This window comes from Sycon ciliatum, chromosome 3 (genome assembly GCF_964019385.1).
Source record: "Sycon ciliatum chromosome 3, ocSycCili1.1, whole genome shotgun sequence".
In the NCBI taxonomy this organism is placed as follows: domain Eukaryota; kingdom Metazoa; phylum Porifera; class Calcarea; order Leucosolenida; family Sycettidae; genus Sycon; species Sycon ciliatum.
Genome location: NC_088645.1, coordinates 17,630,345 through 17,646,534, shown reverse-complemented (window position 1 = coordinate 17,646,534; position 16,190 = coordinate 17,630,345). Strand labels below are relative to the sequence as shown.

The 16,190-nt window shown below is 48.7% G+C and overlaps 1 protein-coding gene and 1 long non-coding RNA gene across 2 annotated transcripts in view; both read left to right on the top strand.

Moving 5' to 3' along the window:
* The window catches only part of LOC135811614 (adhesion G protein-coupled receptor E2-like), a 59,559-nt gene that overhangs the window by 16,926 nt on the left and 26,443 nt on the right, over window positions 1-16,190 (top strand). The gene's annotated exons all lie outside the window — the stretch shown is intronic.
* Window positions 10,954-12,463, top strand: LOC135811619 (uncharacterized). The gene is made up of 3 exons (XR_010552668.1): window positions 10,954-11,112; window positions 11,895-11,981; window positions 12,362-12,463. It is a non-coding gene; the product is annotated as an uncharacterized LOC135811619 (long non-coding RNA).

Below are 16,190 nucleotides of genomic sequence, written 5' to 3'. Positions count from 1 at the left end.
TATGAAACCAACGAGCATTTTGTTCTTCTTGCAGCAGTGATCACCTTTTTGCTTCCCACTAATCTTTCACAGGAAATACCCCATCCGTATTTAAGCGTACGGCGTCTGCTGCATAAAAGCTGCTGCGCATTTCTGTTTTGATGAGATTTTATGGCAACGACAAAGCTAACTCGAAGAAGAAGTACTCAACCTCTAGGTGTGCACTTGAGAAAAAGTTATTTATTTGCCGCTTCTTCTTTTATTTATAATTATATACCAGGTGTGTACCTGAAAGAAGAAGAAGAAAACTAACTCTTTTTGATTGCACCGCGCCTTGCTTGCCCTGTGGTGCTCTTCCAGACAACGGATCGAGCTTCAGCAGTGTTTTCTTTTCCACCAACCCTCCCTATCTCACTTATTGACACCATCACTATCATTATCGTACCCACTGATCGGCTCCACTCTCACAACTGGTGTTATCTAGCTCTTTGCTGCGGCTCTGGCTTGCACTATATTACATCCATTTAGCATTGCAGCTCTACGTTGAGCTAACAGCATCTCTACTTTGAGCTAAGAGCAGCTCTTCTTCGAGCTAACCGAAGCTCTACTTCGACCAAACAGCAGCTCTACTTTTGGCCAACAGCAGCTCTACTTTGAGCTAGCAGCAGCTCCACTTTGAGCCAACAGTAGCTCTACTCTGAGGGAACAGCAGCTCTACTTTGAGCTTCAAACCAGTTGTTTTGAAAGCAGCACTCCTCAATCCAAAGATGCCTCTTTGTTGACTTGTTTGTTTGAGAGATGGGGCTAATGCTGGCTAACGCCAACTCTGCGTGAACCTATGAGTGCGTAAAACTAGAAATAGCGACCCACGATCCAGACTAAATACACAGACACACACACAACTCGCACACATATACTCGTAAACAAAGACGAACATTCCGACATACTCGGTTGCTCACTCCGTGGCAAACTCACACATACACGCACACACCTCAGACCTCAGACCTGTCCATCGCAGAAACGATGATAGCGAACGGCTATGTTTAGACATAGCAACTTGTGCTTGGATTACACCATTCAACAGCTTGCAAGACACACACTCGCACACACACGCACACAAATATACGCACTCACGCATAGACGCGCACACACACACACACACACCTGTCCTGTCCTGTCCTGTAGAGCCACTGCCACAGGGGTCACGTGGGCCCCGGAGGGGCATCAGAGAGGAAGATGGAGCACGCAGCCTGATGACGCCGGAGATGGTGGGGCAAACGGAACCGGCGAGAACACACGCATACATGGCTGAACGAATTACGCTGCTGGGCAGTCGGGCGCGGGCCAGTCCTCGAGCACCGGTGACGACCGCGGCCTTGCACAGACCGAAAGCAGCGGGCACACACAGCATAGTGCGCAGCACAGCAGGCATCTTGCACATAGACTTGCCGGGGCTCGGGAGGCTGAGGCGCGGAACAGCGGTGAACAGCTAGACCACCCTTGCTGCGAAACCAACGCCCACAATCTCCACAGTGGCAAGCCCCTCGCTGCTCAGCAATCGGCTTTGCCCGCTCAACCACACATTTGTGGCGAGCACGATCTCCAGGGCGCGAGAATGACCGATTGCAATCCGCACATACCACTGGGTCAGGCTGAGGCACATTCTCCACAGGCTCGGCGTACATAGTCCGCCAGTCAGCACGGGACTCACAGGCGATAGGGTACCATTCCTTGGTGAGGCCACGAACTCTTAAGTCGGAGACAACGCAATCCTTCCAGCGCTTGCGAGGGCCATGTGCTGGGCGACGTGTGAGAAGTGAGCCAAACAGGATCTGTCTCGGCATCCGGCTACTGTCCATTCGAGCAACATGGCCCAGCCACTCTAGGCGACGCTGTGCGACCTTCACGCAGATGGTATCAGAGTCACCCCACATCTCCAACAGTTGGGCGTTGGTCGTGTGATTATTCCAGCAATCTCTGCGGGACACACCCAGGATGGAACGGATGCACCGCATATGAAAGACTGACAAACGTCTGAGATCGTGTTGCAATGGTGTCCAACACTCTGACCCATAGAGGAGGAGCGACAGCACACATGCATTAAACACACACCTCTTGATATGCAAATCAAGGTCAGGATTGCTGAAGATGGTTCCTTGCAAGGCGCCACAAGCACGAGAGGCATGCGCAATCCGAGCAGTGATGTCCTGTGTCGACCGGCCACCGCGATGAATGAGAGATCCCAGATACCGGAACTCCGAAACACACTCGATGACCGTGCCAGCTAGCTCGATTGGAGCGCAGTCCCCAGGCGAAACATCCCTACCTGCAACCAAGAACTGTGTCTTGGTAGCGCTAACTTTAAGCCCAAACTCAGCTGCGGTCGTGTCAAACACTGCAAGTGCCGTCTCCGCCCCTGCACGAGTCGTCGCGAAAAGTGCTGCACACACACACACACACACTACTACTACTACTACTGTAGCTTGGTTGCCACAAGGGCCACACCACTCCGAAAGGAGCCAGAGTCATTGTCAGGAGCAGAAACGGAGATGACGACTCAGGTCACTCTGTCGACGGAACTGACGGCTGCAGCGAGAACAGCGAACACCATACGCCGCTCTATCAGACTTGGTTGCTCGATGGCCACGGTCGCACTTGTGACGTCTGAAACCAGGCACTGACTTGAACTGCCGATTGCATGTCACACAAAAGAGAGAAGCTGGGACGTTGAGCGGAATAGGTGATGCCGGCGCGGACGCTTCCGATGGTTCCAGGGGCAAACAATGATGTACACGCAAGCCACCACGAGAGTGAAACCACCTCCTGCATGTACCACACTGCACAGCACCACGCTGTTCCTGGATGGGGAGACTTCGTTCTGCGCTACACTTGTGTCTTGCTTTGTCACCTGGCCGACGAAACGAACGGTGGCAGATAAGACAGTCCACCCGTTGAGATTGGTCATGGGAAGGACCGCCGAGGCTCGGCCCAACGGCAGACACCCGCCAGGCAGATCGATCCTGAGCTATCCCATACCAAGCTAGATGTTCAATGCCGATGTGCCGAAGATCAGCCGAAATCACATCCCTCCAGCGACGACGAGGACCACACGCAGGCCGAGGCGACGGTAGGAAGCCAAACAACAGCTGCTTGGGCACACGAACATCCGACATGCGGGCCACATGGCCAAGCCATTCAAGCCTCCGCTTCCGAAGCCGGGAGGACAATAGCGATGTATCACCCCACATCTCTCGGAGCTGCTCATTGGTGATGCGTTCCTCCCACTGTTGTGTTCGCGAAACACACAAGATGCTACGGATGCACTGGTGGTGGAAACTATCGAGGCGCCGGAGGTCACCCTGCAAAGGGCACCAGCACTCCGAAGCATACAGTAGCACTGTCATCACACAGGCGTTATACAATCGGCGCTTCACATGGAGTGAAAGATCACGATTAGCAAACACATCCTGAAGCGATCCAAAGGCACGCGAGGCGAGTGACAAACGCCTCGAAACGTCTCCCGCAGAACGCGCATCCGGAGTGATGACAGAACCCAGATAAACGAAGGAGGAAACATTTTCCACCACCTGTCCATGAAGCGGAATGCACACACACACACACACACACACACACACACACACACAGGACGAACCAACCTATTTACTGGTATGGTTTGATCTGCTTGGTGACAATTGATTACACCTGTTCCGAATTGCGGCCCATCTGGGAGAAAACCGTGCTCGAAGCAAGTACGTATATGGCCAGTAATGTGTTCAGACACCAAGCAGATGGTTATACATGTTTGGCACAATAGAACCATCCGAGTCAGGGGTCATCTCCTTTTCCTTACTCCTACAGTAACCATAAAACATAGGCAGCACCGTGATCATGCTTGGCATTTCTTGAAAATTCTGTATTGTCAACAAGAGATCGTCTTCTGTGCAGAGTTCGCTACACCACCGGCCATATCCCAAGGATGGATACTATCAAGAAACCGTATGGTAAAAGTAAGTTCATTTCGTTGCTAATAGGGCCAGTACACTAATAGATGTCATAGCCCATTTAGGTCTGTAATCGATCATGCACACTAAAAGAAGACAATTAGGGATGCCCTGTACTACTCGTTCTCCGTCTGCAAGGATGTTCCAGGCATTTGTAAATGGCGAAGTAGTAGTAGTAGTAGTAGTATTCTTTTATTTTCCATCGGAAGCCTCAACAGTGATGAACACAACTCTTAAGAAGGCTGATAACAGAGTAGAGGGGTGTGGAGTGAGAAAAAATAATAATAAAATATATTTAAACTAAACTAAACTGATACTTGGAACAATAAAGCAGCAAGAAAGGTTTGCTCCCCACACCGGAGCTCGCGCTATTCCGCTATTCCGCTACTTCGTAATAAAGCAGCAGTAAGCAGTAAGCAGTAAACACAGGTATACAATACAAGCGATGCAGATCAATGAGGCCGTTTGCTGAAAAGAAGATCAAAATACTTCTGAAAAGACGCTGCGTCTTTAAGCATGGTCCTAATGGGATAATGCAAGAATTAAAGAGATGTTTTTAAAAACTAATTTAAACTAGGAACGCAGTAAACACAGTTATACAATACAGACGGTGCAGATCAATGAGGGAGTTTGCTGAAAAGAAGATCAAAATACTTCTGAAAAGACGCTGCGTCTTTTAGCATGGTCTGAAGGTGCTTAGCAAATGTAGTGCGGTGCTGGGTGCGCTACTCCACAGGCAAAGAATTAAAGAACAGGGCAGCAAGATTTGAAAAGGAATTGACAGCGTCAGTCGTCCGGAATTTAGATATTGCAATAGCAGCATTAAAAGAGCTTCTTGTTGCCGGTTGAAACTTGAGAGAAAAGGTTCCCAGGATTCTCGTGCTAGACACTTGAGGCAGAGGCTGTTGGTTAAAAACGATTGGAGTTGAGAGGGGTTGAGAAGACTTAGAAATCATCAAAGTTACAGTCTTTGTTGTATTAATGCGCAGCCCAAGCTCGTCTAGATCCACAGAAATTGCAGATAACGAATCAGTAACGGTAGCGACGGCCTCAGCTTGTGTACGTCTGCTGGCATACAACGTTATGTCGTCAGCGAACATCAGGAGTTTGCAAGGAAAGGCCTCTGCTGTCAATGGGAGCTTCCGTACATAGATGTTAAATAGAACCGGACCCAGAATGGTGCCCTGTGGCACGCCACTAGTGATTGCCACCAACGGAGATGTTCCAGTGTGGGTAACCACCCGCTGTTGTCTGGCACAAAGGTATGATTGGAACCAGGCCAGGGCCGCTCCCGAAATACCGACAGCTGCGAGAGCAAGAAGAAGCTGCTGATGCTTCACCATATCGAACGCTTTTTTCAAATCAATACAGACAACCGCCGTATGCAGTCCAGCGTCGCGCGAGACAAGCCAGTCGCTCGTAACCTTGGTGACAAGCTGTCCTGTAGAACGGTGCTTCCGAAAGCCAAACTGGTCCACATGGAATGGGCAACGAAAAAAGATGTATACGAGAAAACACAAGCCCCTCCAAGAGCTTGGCTAGGATAGATGTTAAAGACACTGGGCGGTAGTTAGAAGGGCAGTCGCGGGGGCCTTGAGTTGACTTCAGAATTGGTGTAATGTTTGCAATTTTGAACAAGGATGGGAATTGACCAGACGAGAGGGAAGTGTTGAATAAGATAGCAAGTGATAGAGCAATTACGTCTTTTGATATTTTAAGTAGACACGGAAGATTGCCGTCCGGTCCAGGGGCTTTATTACTTTGGAGGTCACCGATCCGAAGCTGCCACCTCTGCTACTGTAACGGCTGAAAACGTAGTAAGGTCGTCGGATTTAGCAGGTCCCATTGGGAGCTTGTAATTCGCTTCCTTATCTGTGACAATAGAGTGAAAATAGTCGTTCAATCGCTCAGGTGGGATGGTAACCGTTTGCTTCGGAGAGGAACGCTTTGTGATCATATTCAAGGCTTTCCAGAACTGCCGAGGCTCCCGTTCATACCGCTGGCACTGGTCTGAAAAGTATAGATTCTGTAGGTGTCGATACAAGTTATTGCACTGGTTGCGCAGCCGCTTGAATTGTACAGATAGGCTCTCGTCTCGAAAATTAGTAGCTTTTAGTTTCTTGAAGACCGATTTACGCTTTCTAATCAAGGGAAGGAGGGGCGAGGTCATGAAAGGGCAATTTTTCCGACGGGACTTCCTGTGTTTCCTGGTTACGTACGGTGTGATGATATCAAGCACAGCATTGACTTTCTCTGTCCACTCGTCCAACATCAGGTCTGGGGTACGGGATGTAAAGATATGAAGATCGGAGGACAGCAGCATATCGCAGAAACGCTGAGCGTTGAAGTTCCGGTGGTCTCTGCGTGTTTGATGGGTAGTAGTATTGCTCCGCGCATCCATGATGGGCACTGGGACGGAAGTAATGACGAGGCGATGGTCTGAAAACTCACAGTCCACGACAGAGGCTGACGGAACTCGATCAATGTTCGTGAGAATACAGTCAATGGATGTACGGGTAGAGCCTGTTATTCTTGTTGCTTCAGTTACTTTATTGGCCAGTCTGCACGGAAGTAGCAACGTGTCTTTGAGACGGTGGAACGCACTGGACGTCTGACGCAGAAAGTCCACTTTTATGTCACCTAGCAACACAATATTCTCGCCGTCCAGCTGCTCGGTGGATGTAGCGAGCCGATTCCAAAACTCTACAGGCTCGGATGGGGGGCGGTATATGCAACCAAACAAGGTACTATCTTTGCCTGTGCCAGCTCTAAGCCACATCAACTCTAGACTGAAGTGTGAGTGGTCCAAGATGTGCTTAGCCTTAACATGTTCCTTTACGAAGATGCAGATCCCGCCTCCTTTACGACATGGAGTGCAGGAGGATAGGCAAGTGCATCCATCAGCACGGCCTGTCTCGACTTAAGAGAATTGTGCCTGGTACAGAAACCTCAGTGTCCGAGATGCTTGAGTCGAGCCACGTTTCCGTAACCGCCAGCAGATCTAGGCAGTGCTCATCTATTAGCTTAGTTATAACATGGGTTTTATGTCGTAGGCTGCAAACGTTTATTATAGCAATAAAAACTGCTTTAGGGCAGTTTTCTAAAAAAAGTTATTGTGTTCTAGTCCATGGACCATGGACCCCGTCTAAAAAGTAAGAAATTAACGAAATGTGACAGCTGAAAATTAAAATTTCACACAAAACCTCACAATAATCACAACACTTGAAATGCTGCTTTCAACTTTAACTTGTACTGCACCAACAATTGGCAACATGCATGCATAGGAAAGAGCATCACGAGGGGAAAAGGTCTTCTACATGTAGCTTTTAATTCTGTGTGTGATTATTGTGAGGTTTTGTGTGAAATTTTAATTTTCAGCTATCACATTTCGTTAATTTCTTACTTTTTAGACGGGGTCCATGGTCCATGGACTAGAACACAATAACTTTTTTTAGAAAACTGCCCTAAAGCAGTTTTTATTGCTATAATTTCTTTTGTTTTTTTCTGTCACCAATCAATGGAATGCCCTATATCAATAATAATAATCCTTCAATGCGACGGACCCCACGATAGGTACTGGTCATCCAGCATCATATTGCACTGAAATCGTAATCCTGTTGATGTCGATACAACTTTTGGAAGTAGTTCAACGACTTCAAACTGTTAGTCCACGATTTTCTAAAACAACACAGCAAAGGAGGAACAATAAACATGTATTAAAATACGAAGTAGTGGTTGCGACTTCGGCGATAATTTGTAAGAAAGGGTTTGCTCTCCACACCGGAGCTCGCGCTATTCCGCCAACTTTACTTGACACTTGACTGACTCACGACTGCCATCCAGAGCACACGAGAAGTCCATCGAACCTTCGACTCGGCAAACCTGCAAGAAAGCACCACTCCCTGCTCAATACACAGTGTTTCGTGGAATTCACCCCTCATCAGTTGAGCTTGAGTAGGCTGAGGAAGATTGTGCCTGAAGAGCATCACTTATATAGTGCTCTCCAGGAACAAACAACACCAGGGATACAAACTTACAGAGACGCTCCGTTTCCAGCGCGACAAACACCTCGTGAACACCAGATAGCAGCGTGAGTCAGTGTCGCTCCTGGACGGTGAGACAGACGTCGAGGACCCTCCGTCATTCGCAACGCTGTCACCTCCAAACCAACTAGTCGCAAGCCCGCGCTGGGCACAACAGTACGAAATAGTGGTTCACTGACTCACGCTGCTATCTGGTGTTCACGAGGTGTTTGTCGCGCTGGAAACGGAGCGTCTCTGTAAGTTTGTATCCCTGGTGTTGTTTGTGCCTGGAGAGCACTATATAAGTGATGCTCTTCAGGCACAATCTTCCTCAGCCTACTCAAGCTCAACTGATGAGGGGTGAATTCCCCGAAACACTGTGTATTGAGCAGGAGTGGTGCTTTCTTGCAGGTTTGCGGAGTCGAAGGTTCGATGGACTTCTCGTGTGCTCTGGATGGCAGTCGTGAGTCAGTCAAGTGTCAAGTAAAGTCGGCGGAATAGCGCGAGCTCCGGTGTGGGGAGCAAACCCTTTCTTATGTATTAAAATGTAAACAAATACATTGCTGAGGCCGACACCTCGTTCCAACAACTACACTGATCCTGAGGATAAAAGGGTCTAAGGGTACTAATACTGAGAGATAAATAAGGCACTCCATGATAATAAAATCTTACATATATTTTGGTGAGTTTGAATGATATTCAGTCGAACCTTTTTAGGACGAACACCAAGGGACCGATTGTATTTATTCTGTGAATTTGTCTTAACCTATTTTATAACCAGTGAATACAATTATTTCTCCAATAGACAAACAAATAGATTTCTTCTACAGCGAAAGATTCTAAGCCACACCAACTAATTGACTCGTCTCGTATGAAACAAAAGAGTCACTAGAGAGGTTCTGCAAAACGAAAATGCGTACACACTTTTGCTCTACATCATGAAGTGCGAAACTTCGCACGAACTTTCGCAACTTTGGACGCGAAACTTGCAAGGAACGCGAAATGAACTGTCGTAGGAAATTTCGTGAGATCGGGTCATGGTGTACGTGCCTAGCCCGCGCAAACTACGAAAATGTACAGAACGCAAAGTTCGTGCAAAAATTCGTACACGCTTTCGCAAGGAATGTCGCGAAACTTCGTTCGAATTTTCGTTTTGCAGAACCTCTCTACTGAACCTTTCTTTAGCAACATGACGGCAACTGAAACAGCAACAGAGAAAGTACGATACATGTACTGCACATTCTTGCAGGTACTACAGGTACTACAAACAGATTGCAGATCGTAATTCTTGCTCTGCCGGCACGCAACTTTATTTGGGGCAGTGCAATCTCGGCGCTACTCACAAATCAAACAGCCAAGACTCGAGTAAACAAGTCCAATCATACAAGTACGAGATTTTCACGAGACGAGACTGCACCTATTGGCTTGTTTCGTATGAAGCAAACAAGTTACTGAACCTCTCCACAATGGAGATTTTCCCTGATATGCGAATTTATTTGGCAAACTCGGTCAATGAGTCCTTGAACCTTTCCCTCCAGATTGGGAAATGCCAACGATAGTATGCCACTGACCAGTGCCTTACTTGTAACGAACTAATGTGCAATGAATATGAGTATTTTGACAACACATAAGCCTTACCGTCAAGAAGGTGAACTCGCCTCTTCGCACACTGTAGGCAAGGGCAAAGAGATAAAAATGGATCTAAATCCGAATAAAATCAGCACACGTTTCCGTAAATGAAAGGGTGAGCATAAGCAAATGAATCGAAGGAAACCGGTCAACTAAGAGATCACCTGTCATTGAGTATTCCGTAAAAGGAGGCCTCGTCAGCGGAAAAGCTAAATTTAGAAAGAAGATCCTGTCAGCTTTTCCATTATTTATTGCATTCCGCCCAAAGTCAGCACACTTTTCGTAAATGAAAGAGTCAACACAAGCAAATGAATCAAAGGGAACTGGTCAACTCACCTGTCATTGAGTAATATTCCGCGAAAGGAGGTCTCAGCAGCGCCGAAACGAAATAAGTCAGGCCAGGAGACGAAATATCCGAAACAGCTCATGCAAGAAGCAGTTCCAAAGTTCCTCGTGCATGCACATCCGAAAAGGCAACAACAAAAAGTCTGCAATGCACACGCATGTGGCCAGCCGGCCGCGCGATGGTAGGAGCCGTGGAGTAGCTCCCTGGTCCAGGACCAGGTACCGAGCATCTTACGTAGAAACTTACGTAGCTACGTAGACAACGTGTCTGAATAGCGGTGTCGTTAGGTAGCGCCATGTGAACACAATAATAGAAAAGCTGACAGGATCGCTTTTCTAAATGTGGCCAACATTTAGTCGGTTGGATGGATGAATTGTAGAAAAGAATGCTGGGGTTGAGGGATTTGGAGACGAAGGGGTGAACACAGGAGCATGCGGGCTCAGGGGCTGTAAATGCCGGTAGATGGTGTGTGGCATTATGTGAGTGCTGGAGCTGTGCCGTCAGCACCAAAGCGCCATTCACGAACTGCAAAACCGAGCGAGTCCGGCCAAAATGCTTTCCCCTGTACGGTGGTGGCGTCCGACGCCAACACTGTGACCCTGGCGAACCCTGTTCGGAAGCGCTCCGAGGTGTACACAACACTCTGCACGATGTGTACATCCTGTGCCTGACAATGCTCTGCAATTGATTTGGCATCACATTCGGCAGTCCGTGCGCCAAGCCCTTGAGTAGCCTGTTTTTATTTGCAACCGCGGGAAAAATCGAGGTGCAAAAAGATGACGACGACACAATTGTTTTGTTGGGAATTTGCAACCTTATTTGGATCTGAACTGGCGTGTGCTGGAGGAATCCTTGTTCATAACTGGTTTGCTGCTGAGGTATGTCCCTTTGTCACCTATGGCACTTTAGCTGAGGTTCGTTGCGCCCAACTGTAGACCATGAAGACCTGTGTTTGCTCTATACATTTTTTCGTCGTAATCGTACCATCAACTTGCTTGTCGTGCTGGAGTGGATAGCATATAACGGACACTCTCGGCTTATGCTCTAAGCCAAAGGTAGATATATTTGGGTTTGGATTCCCAAAGCACATCCCAATCAGGCTATGCAAAATGGAGCGGCCCACAATTTCGTGGAGGTATGTCGAATTGTGTGGAATTTTGCACTAAAGTAATTGTGCTTGAACAAGGACGTTTTGGCTGCTTATTTTCCTTGGGCACCTCTACATTGCAAACCAGTCCCCTTGCTGTTTTGTCTTCGACATCTATACGGAATTTCTCTGTAAGTCGTGTGATTGGGGCCCAGATTTTTAATCAAAATCCAGCAGTATTCCTGGCTGCTGATCTAGTTTGCTAAAGTTCTGGCTGAAGGTAGTCTGTGGAACAGTTTCTTTTGTATGTACCATGGTAGGACGTTCATTACATAATTATAGATGGAGTACATAGTCAAAGAAACTTTTTATGTAGTTTAGCACAACTGCACAGAAGTGCAGGGCCTGAAAGAAAAGCAAGCGCTGGAGACGCAGGGTCCGCAGCATGTGTGAAAGCATTGTGAGAGCATGTGTCTTCGAATTCAGCATCACACACATATACACACACACACACGTACTCACACACACACGCGCATGCGCGCACATACATACACACACACACACACAAACACGTATCACACACACACACACACACACACACACACACCATTGGACCATTGGACGCCCATCGCCGGAGGCGATGATAAAGATGCTACAGCAGAAGCCACAGAAGCACACACACACACAGACACGCGCGCGTCATCTGGCGCGGGTTGCGGGTTGGGTATTGCATACTGAACATTCTGTACTTGCAGCCTTATCTTGATCATGTGTGATAGTTGTGTCACAGGTTTTTGCCGTATTTTCTGGATTCTCTGTGCTTTATGTAGATGGTCTTGCGCGCTCGTCATCAACAGCACTAGGTCCAGTGGGCCAATCAGGCTGAATGGCATCATCCAGCTGTGACTGGGGTGTAGGTAAGTGTCTCTGCGTGCTCTGATGGTCGACTTGTGGCTTCTGGCCTTCAATCATTGTTCTTGCACGGGACCTCAGCCTGCCTCGCATACCCTGTGGTTCACTCGTGTTGGCAGGCTGTGATGCACAGTGGAATCCTTGATGTGGCACTCAGTCTATGTTGTTGCACGCGAAGATATTGCCACTGATGGGCTTTGGTGTGATGCTCTGAATAGATGTACCATGAAAGCCTCTTGGTTGGTCTCCGTAGTACATTCGCCTGCCTGGCTTGTTTTTGTCGATATTATCCATTGTTGCAATGGAGAACTTTGTGTGAGGTATCTCACTGTTCATTCCGAGCTCTGATTTCTTATCAATGATGGTCTTTTGATATCGCTTGTAGGAGTCGCCACCTGCTGTTGCGCCGACTCGAGCTAGTACTCGCATGAGCTCGCTGGAATTGCTATGTGCATCCACAAAGTCCGAAAGAACAAGCTGGAAAGGGTAAGTGCATGCTGGTGTGCTTGCATGCATCATGCATGATAGAACAAACAAGCTGTTCACGAGGAATCTAGGTTTGAACGTCTTTATTCGAACTGCTTATGCAAATTACGACTTCTCTTCAAAGAAAAGCTAAGTCCTAAAAAGCAACTAGAAGAAACTAAAAGGAACTACTATAATAACCGATAAGACTGGATGAAAAACCGAATACTTCAAAGTGAATATCGATCCACTATTTATACGCGAAAGAAGCGAGTAGCGACAAGAATGAGACCAAACGGCGCGTGCCGCTTAGTTCTGCTGCAAACAAATGAAAGTACAGTGGAAATGCGATCGCGTGTGCTATCACGAAATCACTGGACCGACTACATAGCGTACAAAAGGAGAAACCGCAATATGAGCGTCTCGTACTCCAATAAATGTAGCAAAGGACAAAGCACGTAGCCTTGCGTATCTATCAGCTAATATGTGAATGTGCACATGTAAGAGCAAATCGATCAGGTGTGACTTTGACCTTCCGCCAAACCATACACTGTGGACTGTTGCACTCACCGTGCTTACGAAGCATGAAAAGTCTAGTACTATAGACCAAGTGACATTGAGACATTAAAAGGGAATCCTAGGGCCGTAACTAACAAGAACACCACAATTGTGTAAATCTCCAGAACATTCTCCTCCTCCTCGATCATGGTGCACCAATGATCGAGTCTGAACTACTAAAAAAATGAACCAACGTGATCCAAATACTAAAGGAATTATATCGTGATCCGCATGCGTATTAGCGCTTAGCCTACAATGCTAGCTAGCCACTCATGGCTGCTCTCCAATGACACTGTTTAACTTTTTATCTCCAGTGGGCATAACTTGCAGATGGGGCGTGTCAGTTCCTTCCCACCAACCTTTACTCTTGCGACTCGCACGAGGCCGTCCTTCCCTGGGAAGACTTCCAGAACTCGTGCCAGTGGCCATTGTGCTCGTGGTGTCGACGGTGTGAGGAGAAGCACAAGATCTCCGACTTTGATGTTTGCGTACGTTTCTGTCCACTTCCGGCGCATGCTCAGCAGTGGCAACCACTCCCGGATCCACCTTTTCCAGAAGTGCAACACCAGCTGCTGGACGTGGTGCCACCTCTTGCGCAGATTTATCTGGTCGTCCGTCATCTCCGGTGCAAACTGACCTCCCAGTTGTCCCATAAAGAAGTGGTTTGGCGTCAGCACCGTCTCGTCCTGTGGGTCCGTCGAGGTCGTGGTTAATGGCCGAGAATTGATCAGTCCTTCCGCGGCGATGACAGCAGTGAGAAACTCTTCGTCGGTGATGTCGCTCGAACTTAGAATAGCGTAGATAGCTCTCTTCGCTGCCTTGATCATTGCTTCAAATGGTCCTCCGAAATGAGGTGCTGCTGGAGGGTTGAAGCTCCACTCGACATGATGAGCTGATGTGACCCCTTTGATTCTGTCTTGGTCGACATCTTGCCATAGCTCATCCATCTCCTTCTTGGCGCCTACGAAATTGGTCCCGTTGTCCGATATGACTTGAGTCGGAATACCTCGGCGACTTGTGAATCGAAGGAAGCAATTCAGGAAGGCGTCTGTGCTCAACGCTGACGCTACTTCGAGATGAACTGCTCGGGTGGAGAGACATGTGAATAGGAACAGCCATCGCTTCGTTTGCGACCGGCCCCGTCCTTGTTTAGTCATGAATGGACCTGCGTAGTCCACACCGACACTGGCGAATGCTCTGTAGCTCGGAACTACCCTGTGCGCTGGTAGTGGTGCCATTAACTGCTGCGCCGGTCGGGCCTTCTTGCGCTTGCAAGTCCAGCAGTCTCTCTCTACTTCCTTGACAGCTTCTCGCATGTGGGGTACGAGATATCTACCTGACAAGACGCTGATGCTGTGATTGGTACCCATAACATGATGACCGCTGACGTGCACGTCCCGAATGATGAGTGTCGTGACAGGGTGTCGACGTGGCAGGATGAGCGGGTTGACCGTTGTGCTCGGCAGATAATCTGCATACTGCAAGCGTCCTTTGGACCGCAGCAAACCGTTTCCATCCACGAATGGCATCATGGGTGTCAGTGGACTACTGGCAGCAACCGCCTTGCCGCTCTTGAGTTGACGAATCTCCTCAGCATAGCTGTCTTGCTGCGCTGATTTGATGCTACGTTCTTCTGCATCTTGTATCTCCGCTACCGATAGCTCTCCTGTGGTTCGATCGTGTGGTTTCTGGCTGTTGTGTAAGAAGCGGCATACCCAGGCAGTGACACGTATGAAGCGCTTCCAGTTGGAGTATCTGGCTGGCTGCAGTCGAGACTCAGCGTCAACTGCCGTTGTCGGTGGCTTGTCAACGGTTCGCGACACGAGGGTTACTTCGGCCGACTTCCGCAATTCCGAGAGATCCACTTCTGTCATCTCTGACTTCTGCGTAGCTTCCTCCACTGGCCGTCGACTCAGAAACTGTGGCCCTGTCCACCACAACTCTGACTCCAATAACTGATTTAATGTGGCGCCTCGTGACGGAATGTCGGCTGGGTTGTCGGCAGTTGCCACGTAGTGCCATTGTCGTGGTAAGGTTGCTAGCTGTATCTCTGCTACCCGGTTGGCTACAAACGTCTTGAAGTGGCGACTTGGCTTCTTGATCCATGCCAAGACATTCTGACTGTCGCTCCAGAACTGTACTTCAGCCATGGACATCTGTAGTGCCGCGGTGACGGTCTGCGCTAGTTGCACACCGGTCACAGCGGCCATCAGCTCCAACCGCGGAATGCTGATCACATGCAGTGGTGCTACTTTGCTCTTCGATGCGACAAAGCGACGAAACACACCACTACCGTCCTCGACGTACTGGACATAGGCGACTGCTGCAAATGCTGAACTGGAGGCGTCAACAAACACGTGTAGCTGAGCAGCCTTGTTGATCTTCAAACAACGTGGGATCCTGAGCTTCTGGAGATCGCCGAGCTCACTGAACCACTCTTGAGCCAGCTGCTCTGTCTTGGTGTCTACTTCCTCGTCCCAGTCAATGCCGCTTGCCCACAGGCTTTGAATCATCACTTTGCCGCGTAGCACGAACGGAGCGACGAATCCTAGTGGGTCGAATACCTTGGCCACTGCCTTCAGAATGGCCCGTTTGGTGATGCGCTGCTGTTGCGGAGCTGCGGTGGCACTGATCGAGAACGAATCGCTTGACGCTTGCCAACTGATGCCTAATGTCTTCGTTGTGGGTAGGCCGTCACTGGTCAGATTGACGCTGGCGGCGCGATGCTCAGCTGGTATCTTTTCCAGCAGGGTTGCCGAGTTGGATATCCACTTGCGGGCACTCATCCCGCATCCACTCCACACCGTCATCAGTTCCGTGTAGAGCTGTACGGCCTCTTCATCAGTTTCCACCGATTCTTTTTTACTCTCTTTCTCACTCCTGTGTGCAGCCACACCATACGTGCTCCCACCCCTAACACACCTCAGTCACATGCACACCCACGTACACACGCACACAGCAACAACAAACAGCCTCTGCGGGGACAGCAGCAACAGCAAGCAAGTGTATTGTCAACTCACGGCGACAATAGTAAACAGCTTTAAAAAGAAAGCAACTCATCTAGATCATCGAAATTAGTGCAGTCTGCAATCTGAGCACACCGCCAGCGGTGTGCTACGGAAATATCCAAACGACTCAACAAAATAACCATTCACTAGGGCGGGCGGGCATGGGCACTACACTTGCAAAGC